Raw genomic sequence first — 9,317 nt, 5'->3', positions numbered from 1 at the left:
AGTACGCACATGGGTGCTAGCGGGAAGAGCCGTTGGTGGCTACGGGAGTCGCCCCGCCCCCTGCGTCTCATTGGTAAAGACGCAACACGTCCTTCGAGACGCAGGAGCGCGCACCGTCGCGATGACGTCAGCTGCGCGCCCTCACGTCTGGCCAAAAGGAACTTGGTGGGTACGTTGGACTTTATTTTCCGAAGGTGGAAGTTCGCTTTATTTTGAAGAAAAAAAGAAAAAAAAAAAGAGAGAGAGAGAAAGAAAAAAGTGTTAAAAATTTCGTACGTTTTAAACGAATGAGCACAATTTCTAGAGCTTGCTTTTCAACATAGATTATGTTTGATCTTTTCTTTCGTGTGTGCATTTTCAGCCACGATGGTTTGGTAAAGCTCAGAATATCCAAAACTGAACTTCATCTCTGTCTACTTTTTTGTTGTTTACAGCACCAGCTAGATCAAAATAGCGGCTTTTATTTCACATTCCTCAATACACAGGTAAATAAATGTGGAGTCTTGTAGTTTATAGTCTGTAATAGTCCAGAAATTCATTGCTCCTGCTTCATGCTTTCATGCTACAGTAACCCTCTAATTAGTTTCCCTCCTCCATTCTCCTGTTACTCAGTAATTATCGCGCCCCCCCCCCCAAAAGCCCCAATTTGTTAATTTGATACTCAGGGTGGACTCTGATTTGACCTAAGCTTTTCATTTTGTAATACTTGGCATTTACTGAACGTCTAAAATGTGCCATATATTTCTCTAATTGTTAAAATAAACAAGGTTGGTTTAGACCACTATGATAAAAGTTGGTATAACTCAGGAATCCACCAGAATTTATTTTTAATTTTTTAATGTTTATTTATTTTTGAGAGAGAAAGAGAGTGAGCTGGGAAGGGGCGGAGAGAGAGAGGGAGATACAGAATCCGAAGCAGTCTCCTGACTCTGAGCTGTCAGCACAGAGCCTGACGTGGGGCTTGAATTCACGATCGGAGAGACCATGACCTGATCTGAAGCTGGATGCTGAACCGACTGAGCCACCCAGGTGCCCCCACCAACCTTTTGAACACAGAACTCCTTTATTCACACTGAAAAATTTCTTAGACTAGCTTGTTATAGTAACCTTGTTATTTGTTGGCTTAGAAAATACGTAATAACAAAGCCCTATTGTGAATGCAGTCGTTTTTGAATGATTTCTGTTGTATTATTTGAAGACATTTAGGGGTACCTGGGTGGCTCAGTCAGTTAAGCCTCTGAATCTTGATTTCAGCTCACATCAGAAAATCACGGTTGGTGGGTTCAAGACCCCCATGGGGCTCTACAGAGCCTGCTTGGGATTCTCTCTCCCCCTCTCTCTCTGCTTTTCTCCTGCTCACTCTCTCTCTCAAAAATAAGTAAACTTAAAAAATATATATATATTTTTAAGTAGTTGTACACATGTGTTCAAGATATTTTTCATTCCTTTTGCAGTTTTCCAATGGTTTGGGGGACCACTATAATAGCTTCCTAGCCTCTCTCGGGAGTCCATGGCAAAGTTCAGAATTGATGCACTACTTTGCCTTACTTAAGTATCCACTATTTTCATGCACTGTAATATACACTTTGATATACACTTTCACATCACTTTGTTTTTATCCACACTTTTCCCTCTGAAATATCTTAGTTTCCATCTCTGCACATCCACTTTCCAATCCATTCCTCAAATGCTACTGTGGTAGCTACTGTGGTCCCCTCCCTAAGGAAAGAAAAAACAAAAAAAACAAAAAAAACCTCAAGGCAACCTGGCTATATATATGCCTACGTGACAGCATGCCTCACAACCTTGTAACATGAGACCACTTAATCAGGCTGCATGTTTGTGTGTTACCATATACGGGAAACCAAGAAGTAAAAAATATATAAAAAACTATGCCACATGGCATTCGGGGCTCAGTTCTTTGGGTACAAACCCAACTGAGTGGTGCTGGCAGGAATAAAGTTGCTTCCTGGAAAGAAAAGCCTTAGTGTCACGACTCCCTGTGTGAGAATCCTGCTACACTACCTCCTTCATGACATTTTTTTTTAAATTAACCAAACTGAAAATAAGTACTTCCTCTTGTGAATTCACATAGCAGTTTTTCAATACTTCTCTTGTAGAACTAAACACTTTGTATTGTATACTATTTATGTAGATATCTTTTTTCTTACTAGAAATTATGTTCCTTGATAAAAAGAACAAGTGTCTGAATCTACTGTAGTGCCTCCTATAGCCCTTTGCTTGTAGGTAGACACTTAACAATTGTCTAATGAATAAAAGTGTCTAGGAATAAGGTTGCTGCATGGAAGTGTTCAGATTGCACACTGTACAAGCGTACCATAAATGCAAATGTGTTAATTTGCATCATAGATAAATATCCTCTAAAATCACAGGCAGGCCTAAGAGTTCCAGAGCAGTGGAGAGCTGGCTCCTACAAAAACCCACATTGGGGGGCGCCTGGGTGGCTCAGTCGGTTGAGCATCTGGCTTCGGCTCAGGTCATGATCTCACAGTTTGTGGGTTCGAGCCCCGCATAGGCCTCTGTGCTGACAGCTTAGACTGGAGCCTGCTTCAAATTCTGTGTCTCCCTCTCCGTCTGCTCCTTCCCCCACTCGTACTCTGTCTCTCTCTCTCCTTCAAAAATAAATAAAAACATTTAAAAAAATTTTTTTTAAACCCACATTGGGTGCATATGACCACACACACACTCAGGAGACCATTCACCTGCACACTGGCACATACCTGCACAAGGTGCACCTGTCCTGTCTTAGTGACACCTGTGATTGGTCCCTCCCCTACCTGGCAATTTTGAAGACTCCCTTCCCATTCTCCAACTTTGAGCTTGATAGAGGTGTCTGCCATGGAAGTGGGAGAAGCAACACAAACTATTTAAAACTTGTCTGAAGTCTTGGTGTGGGATCACGCAAAAGCATAGGCAGTTGTGTGCACACAGAGCTGCTACCAGTTGGTGCTCTGGTTAGCCCCCCTGGGAATCAGCCATTTGGGTTTTGTGACAATAACTACATTTTACTTGTGGAAATGGAGTGTTTTTGATTTCACAAGGGCACCATATGGGCTAGTAGCAGCCTTGCTTCAATCATGCTCTGGAGTCAGAAAATTCTACAACTTACCATCTGTGAAGATGTAGGCTAAGTTATTTATCTTTCTGTGTCAAGGCTTTCTTCATCTATAAAATGAGGATAATAATGTTTAATGCAAACATTATTTTGAGAACTAAAGCCTGGAAGCCTGGCACAAAACTCTCAATAAATGACTCTTAAAAGTCATTACCAATAAATAGGTAGTGATGGTAAGGGATCATATGATTTACTTGCATTTAAATATAGAAGGTTCAGTGCTCCTATTTAACATAGAAACTGAATTAGACTTTTGTAACATTGTTTCCTCTCCCCCATTTTCCCCTCCCTCCCTTTCTCTCCCCCTGACATACAAAAAGCTGTACATATTTACTAAGGTTCTTCTTTTTGGCTATGCTCACCCCCTTGGTAATCTCGCGTCTGTGGTTGTGAACACATGTATGCCAGTGACTCCCAAATTTAAATCTCTAGTACAGACCTCTTTCCTCAACTCCAGACTTGGGTAGCCAACTGCCTATTCAACTACCTTATGCACATGTATAACATATATTATAAACATGTCTGAAACTAGGCTATGGGGAAAGCTCTTTCCTTTCCAAATCTGCTACCATCTTACTTGAGGGAAAACTCCATTCTGCCATCTACTGAGGAAAAAAATTTTGACATCATATCTGATGCTTCCCTTTAACTCCATATCCAATCCATCAGGAAATTTAAAGTACATCCAGAATCTGATGTCATCACTACTGTCAACCTTGGCTGAGCTACCATCACCTCTTATGTAAATTATTCAATAACCTATATGGTCTCCCTACTTCGAACCTTCTTCCTGCCCCCTTTACTGTGTAGTCTTAACACAACAGCCAGAGTGACTCTTTTAAAATGTGAATCAGATCGTGTCACTCCTCTGTTCCACATCCTTCAATGGTTCTATATCCCACTGAGAGTAAAAGCCAAAGTACCTACTTATGAGGATCCATAAGTCTCAACATAATAAGCCACCTGCCCACTTCCTCACATTCTGACATCAGCTACCACCACCATTTCCATTGCTTACTCTACTCCAGCCACACTGGACTCCTTGTTGTTACTTATGCCAGCCAGGCATGCACCCACATCTAGGCACAATGGTTGTCCCTCTGCCCAGAACACACTCCTTTCTACTACTGGCAGTGCAGATTTCTCCTCTCACCTTTTTCAAGTCTTTGCTCAAATGTTTCTTCCCTAATGAAGTCAATTCTGACCACCTTGGCAACCTACCCCTCATTCTCACCCCCTAATTCTCCCTTTCCCTTTTTCTGTCATTTCCATCCTGCCCATTACCTTCTAGATATTTATATTTAAATATTTAAATATTTAATATTATTATATATTATTATTGTCTGTTTCATCCTCTTTGAATGTAATCTCAAAAATTCTCAGGAATTTTTATCATTTTTGCCTGTTTTTAGTTCATCGAAGTATCCTCAGGATCTGCATGTGGAGTATAGATACCAAGTGTAATCAAGGACAACTCCCAGGTTCTTAGTCCAAGAACTGGAAGGTCGAAGCTGATATTTACTGAAATGGAGAACTCTGCAAGAGCAGGCTTGGGAGCAAGGAAGCCTTGGAATTCAGTTCTGGGTATATGAATTTGAGTTGCTATATCAGGCTCTTTAGAGTAAGTTTGTTGCAGTAAACAACTCCAAAAATCTTAGTGCCTTAAAACAAAAAAGTTTATTTCTTGCTCACCTGTGTGTCTGCTGCATGTTGACTCTGGCTGTGCTGACTTCATCCCATGACCCAGGCTGAAGGAGCAGAGATGGTTCTGATTTTAGAACAGAGGGAAGAAAGAGCACAGTGGAGCCACATCATGGCCCTTAAGGCTTCTTCTCAGGCTGGCACAAGTCACTTCTACTCATATGTCATTGATCAAAGTAAGTCACGTGGCCAACTCTGACATCAAGGTTAAGTATAATCCTAGGACTGTAAAAAGAAGAAGGCAAAAAATATTTCAAATAATAATACAGTACACTGCAGATGCCTATTTGACATTTAAGTGGCAATGTCACCAGGTAGTTGGATGTATGAATCTGAAGATCAGGAGAGAAATCCAGGCTGCATATATGAATTTTAGAATCTTTAGCATGTAATATTTACATTCCTGAAGTTAGAAGAGATCACCAAAGGAGTAAGTATAAGTAGAGAAAAGTTCAGAGGACTGAGCCAGGGGCACTCTGGCAATTTAGAAATCAGAAAAGTGAGAAATAATCAACCATGACTGAGAAAGAGTGGCCCTGGAGTAAGTGGTGTGCTGGAGGTAAAGCAAAGATGATTTTGGATAAGAGGGGGTGATGAGCTCTGTCAAAGCCTGCTGATAGGATACAAAGAGGACTGGCAGTTGAGTGGAAGTTCTTGTAAAGCTGAGAAAAGCAGTTTTACTGCTGGGGTTGGGGAAGAAGCCTCATTCTAGTGGGTTTGAGAGAGAATGGTAGTAAATGAAGTAAAGGGAGCAAATGTGAACAGACCAAACAGATTATTCACAGGAAGAAAAAAGAAGGTACTGAAAGAATGCCAAAGACACAGCTACACTGGTAAGGATCAGAGAAGCAGAGATGCTGGAGTTCTGAGTACAGGAGCAGAGTGGCTGTTGCCAACTCAAATACACATCATTTAAGTGCATCTACTCGGGTGTCTCCATTCCTCACCATCTGAGGAAGCTACATCAACCCACCACCCTTTCCCGATTAATTAACTCCACCTTTATTACAGTTAGAAGTTTCTTTCCTTGTACATCTTCTCTAAACCCCTGGTCTTGGAGTGCCCAGATTTTACTCCTTGCTCTTCTTCTCTATCTGCATTCACTTCCTTGATCTTATCCAGTCTCAAAGCTTGAAACATCTATATGCCATGACTCCCACATTTCTAACTTTATTCATCCTTTTCTTCAAATCACAATCCAACTGCATACTTGGTATTTCCATTTGGGTGTCCAATAGATTGAACTGCTGCTGATAACCCTGCTATAAACCTCTTATTCACAGACCTCTGACCTTGGCTGATGGCATTCTGATCCTTCCACTTCTAGATTCTGTGACTCCTCTGCTCAAAACCTCCAATCCCATAGGCAGGATGATTAAGAAACTTGCCCAGTGTCATCCCATTAATCAATGACAGAGGTGAGACCCCAACTCAAGCAGCTTGATGGGAACCTGTGCTCTGCACCAGAGTACTTTGACACATGCACATGCTCAGTAGGTTACACGATGTTACGTCTCGTATGAGTCCCTGTTATATAGACATATGGATTTGTAAGAAAATGCGAAAAGGATATATACCAATATATTTGCACTGTGATCTCTGGATGGATAAGTTATGGTTTGATGTTTTTCCTTGATTTTGTTTATGTGCATTTTTTACATCTTCAACAATGAAAATATATTATATTTACCACAAGGAAAATATCTTTACAGATTTTTTTAAAATTTAGGATTCCAGATGAACTTCATTCCCTTTAATCATTCTGTTTAATAAATAAACATCTCATTCCATAAATTTTTGAGTTGCTCAACCCCGATATCAGAAAGTACAGGACATTTTCAGGCAAATTTTCGTATTTTTGGCAGAGATGGACTATAGAACTGGTACAACTATACGTCGGATACAGTATAGTGTGTCTCTTCCCTTTTCAGTGAGGTAGGGAAAGTGTGTGGGTGGATTTATCTTAATCTCACACTGTGTCTCCACAGTAGACACCCTTCTCCACATCCTAAATAGAAATTTCCTAAACATAAATACAAAGACCTTCCCTGGCTTCTATTTTGTAAATGGAGATAACTTTTTGCTATTTCACCAGTGTCTCAAGAATATTTGATTTTTCTTTTCTTTTAATTTTTAAAAAATATTTATTTTTGAAAGCTAGAGAGCGCATGAGTGTGAATGACTGAGGGGCAGAGAGAGAGGGACACAGAGAATCCAAAGCAGGCTCCATGGTGTCAGTGCAAAGCCTGATGCGGGGCTTGAACCCAGGACCCACAAGATCATGACTGAGCCAAAATCAGACACTCAACTGACTGAGCCACCCAGGTGCCCTAAGAAAATTTGATTTTTCTGAAGGTAAGAGGAAAACAAGCATGAACACATTTCTCCTTCCCTAAGAAAAGCAGTATAAAAGGAAATATTTCAGGCTAAAATGGCTATTGCCTGGTACTAAATATTAGATGTGAACTGGCCTCCATCTGTTGGAATGAGTGACGTGTCAGGCAAAGGAAGGGGAGGGAGGAGTGCTTATCTGTGGGAAAGGAGAGAAATTTCCAGTTTCTGGTTACTGGGCTGCCTTACTTAAAACTCTCTTTGAATAAATATTGGCAAGTGGCCCAGAGTCCCAACTTGCGGCTGTTTGAGCTTTGCTAAAGTGCTTGAAGGAAAGTCCTGAATTGTTGTTCTTAAATGGAAACTGTGTAAGTCATTTGTAGTGGAAAGGATGACAAAAGAAAAAAAAAAATCCCTTCTTACAACAACTTTGATTCCAGCCATTCCCCTGATGAATTATTTTGTTTATTTGTGTAGAGGTGTAATGCAAACATTTCTGCTTTTTTTCCCCCATAGTGCTTTCCTGAAAGCCACGTCTTCAAACAAATTGTTGAAAGTAATTCTTACTTTATCAGGAACAAGGTTACACTTGGACTTTGTATTTTTGATAAAGAATTCAGCATAAACAAAGTTTGATATAACCAACACCCTAATCAGTAGTACTAACTTACCTTTGTCTGGCATTTTTTAATTTTCTAAAGCACTTTCTTGTATGTACATTAATTTGATTCTCTGACAATGCAGAGAGGTAGATATTATTGTCCCTAGTTTAGAAGTGGATAAAATGGGACCCAGGAAGATGAACCAACCTACTCAGGATCAATTTAATTGGTGGTTGATAGAGGGGGCTATCCTCCACCCCTTCAGTAGGACCAGAGGTACTTTCTGTTGCCCCCAATGGACAGAAGACAGCTACTATGTAAATTAGCACACCCCACCATCTTGAAGTTAGTGTCAATTTTTAGTCAGATCCACACTTGCATTTCTTTATAACTTCAAGGCCAAATAACTCATCTACACCATTCATTCCTGTTCTTATTACTTACCCTCAAACTCTTTACTCGTACATAAATTGCCTATGCTTCTTTCCCCCAGCTTCTTTCCACCGCTGACCTCTTTGAAACTCTTTCCACTGCAGAAGCCACAGTTTCATCGTAAGCACTCTCTACAGCCTCAACATCCTCACAGAGCCATACCTTCACTTTCTTGCCTCAAGTGAAACCTGGCTTTTCCCCCAAAGACATCACTTCCCTTGAGCCCTGACAAACAAAAACTGCTTTTTCCCCTGCCTTTCAACATGCTGAGAGGTATGTGGATGCAGTGTTGATATTCTCCTAGCTTCTAGCTGCCAGTTCCAGGTGATTCCATTCTTACCTGTATGAAACTCCCCACTTTATGCCCCCTTTTGAGTCTCGTGCTGTAGCATGAAGTGTAATCATCATCATCCACCAGCTCAAGGTCACTCCCCCAGATTCACTGAAAGCTTCAGCACCTGGCCCACACAAATGCTGCCAGACTCCCACTGTAATCTCAGACAGCCTTCATGCCCATGATTCACAGCTCCTCAAGCACCTGGATTCCATTGCCCTTTGCCTCCATTCCTCTTTAACACAACTCATTCCTGTGGCAAAATCCTAATTTTATGTTTACTCACATGCTCTGAGAACCAGAACTCTAGTGACCCTTCACACCTCTGCAACTTTGACACTTTCCTGACTTCTTAGTAATTTCTGTTCTTGATCTTTCTTCAATTCTTTGAGTTGCCCTCCCATCTTCACTTTCATCCTTGCCCAGCATAGACCCCAAAGGCCCATAAGGTCTCCGACTGTGGCTTCTGGGTACCCACTGTGCCCTCCCTCCATCTTTGCTATACTCCCAACCAACTTGCTCTCTTCTCTGGTTATCTGAGTGGTTAAAGGCATGGGCTGGGGAAGCCTGTTTCTATCATTTGAAGACTTTTTCCACCATGTAATAATTCTACCTTGGACAAGTCATTAATTTTTCAGGGCTTCCATTTCCCCAATTGGGAAATAGCAGTATCTTACCTCCTGACCATCATAAATTATTGTGAATATTAATTGAGAATATATGTAACGTGCTTAGAATAGTACCTATCTCATAAGTACTCAATAAATGTTTAATAAACTGC

At 40.9% G+C, this 9,317-nt stretch overlaps 1 long non-coding RNA gene across 3 annotated transcripts; it reads left to right on the top strand.

Annotated features, from left to right (window-relative positions):
• Nucleotides 1–50: 50 nt before the first annotated feature.
• Nucleotides 51–9,317, top strand: LOC122489957. Of its 3 annotated transcripts, none has more exons than XR_006299052.1 (4): nucleotides 51–165; nucleotides 435–485; nucleotides 4,549–6,255; nucleotides 7,685–9,317. It is a non-coding gene; the product is annotated as an uncharacterized LOC122489957 (long non-coding RNA). The 3 variants fall into 3 exon arrangements; XR_006299053.1 differs by lacking the exon at nucleotides 7,685–9,317 and having other exon boundaries at nucleotides 4,549–4,720; nucleotides 4,884–6,631; XR_006299051.1 differs by lacking the exon at nucleotides 7,685–9,317 and having other exon boundaries at nucleotides 4,549–6,631.

Source organism: Prionailurus bengalensis, chromosome B2 (genome assembly GCF_016509475.1).
Source record: "Prionailurus bengalensis isolate Pbe53 chromosome B2, Fcat_Pben_1.1_paternal_pri, whole genome shotgun sequence".
In the NCBI taxonomy this organism is placed as follows: Eukaryota; Metazoa; Chordata; class Mammalia; order Carnivora; family Felidae; genus Prionailurus; species Prionailurus bengalensis.
This window is presented reverse-complemented; position numbering and strand designations above follow the sequence as displayed.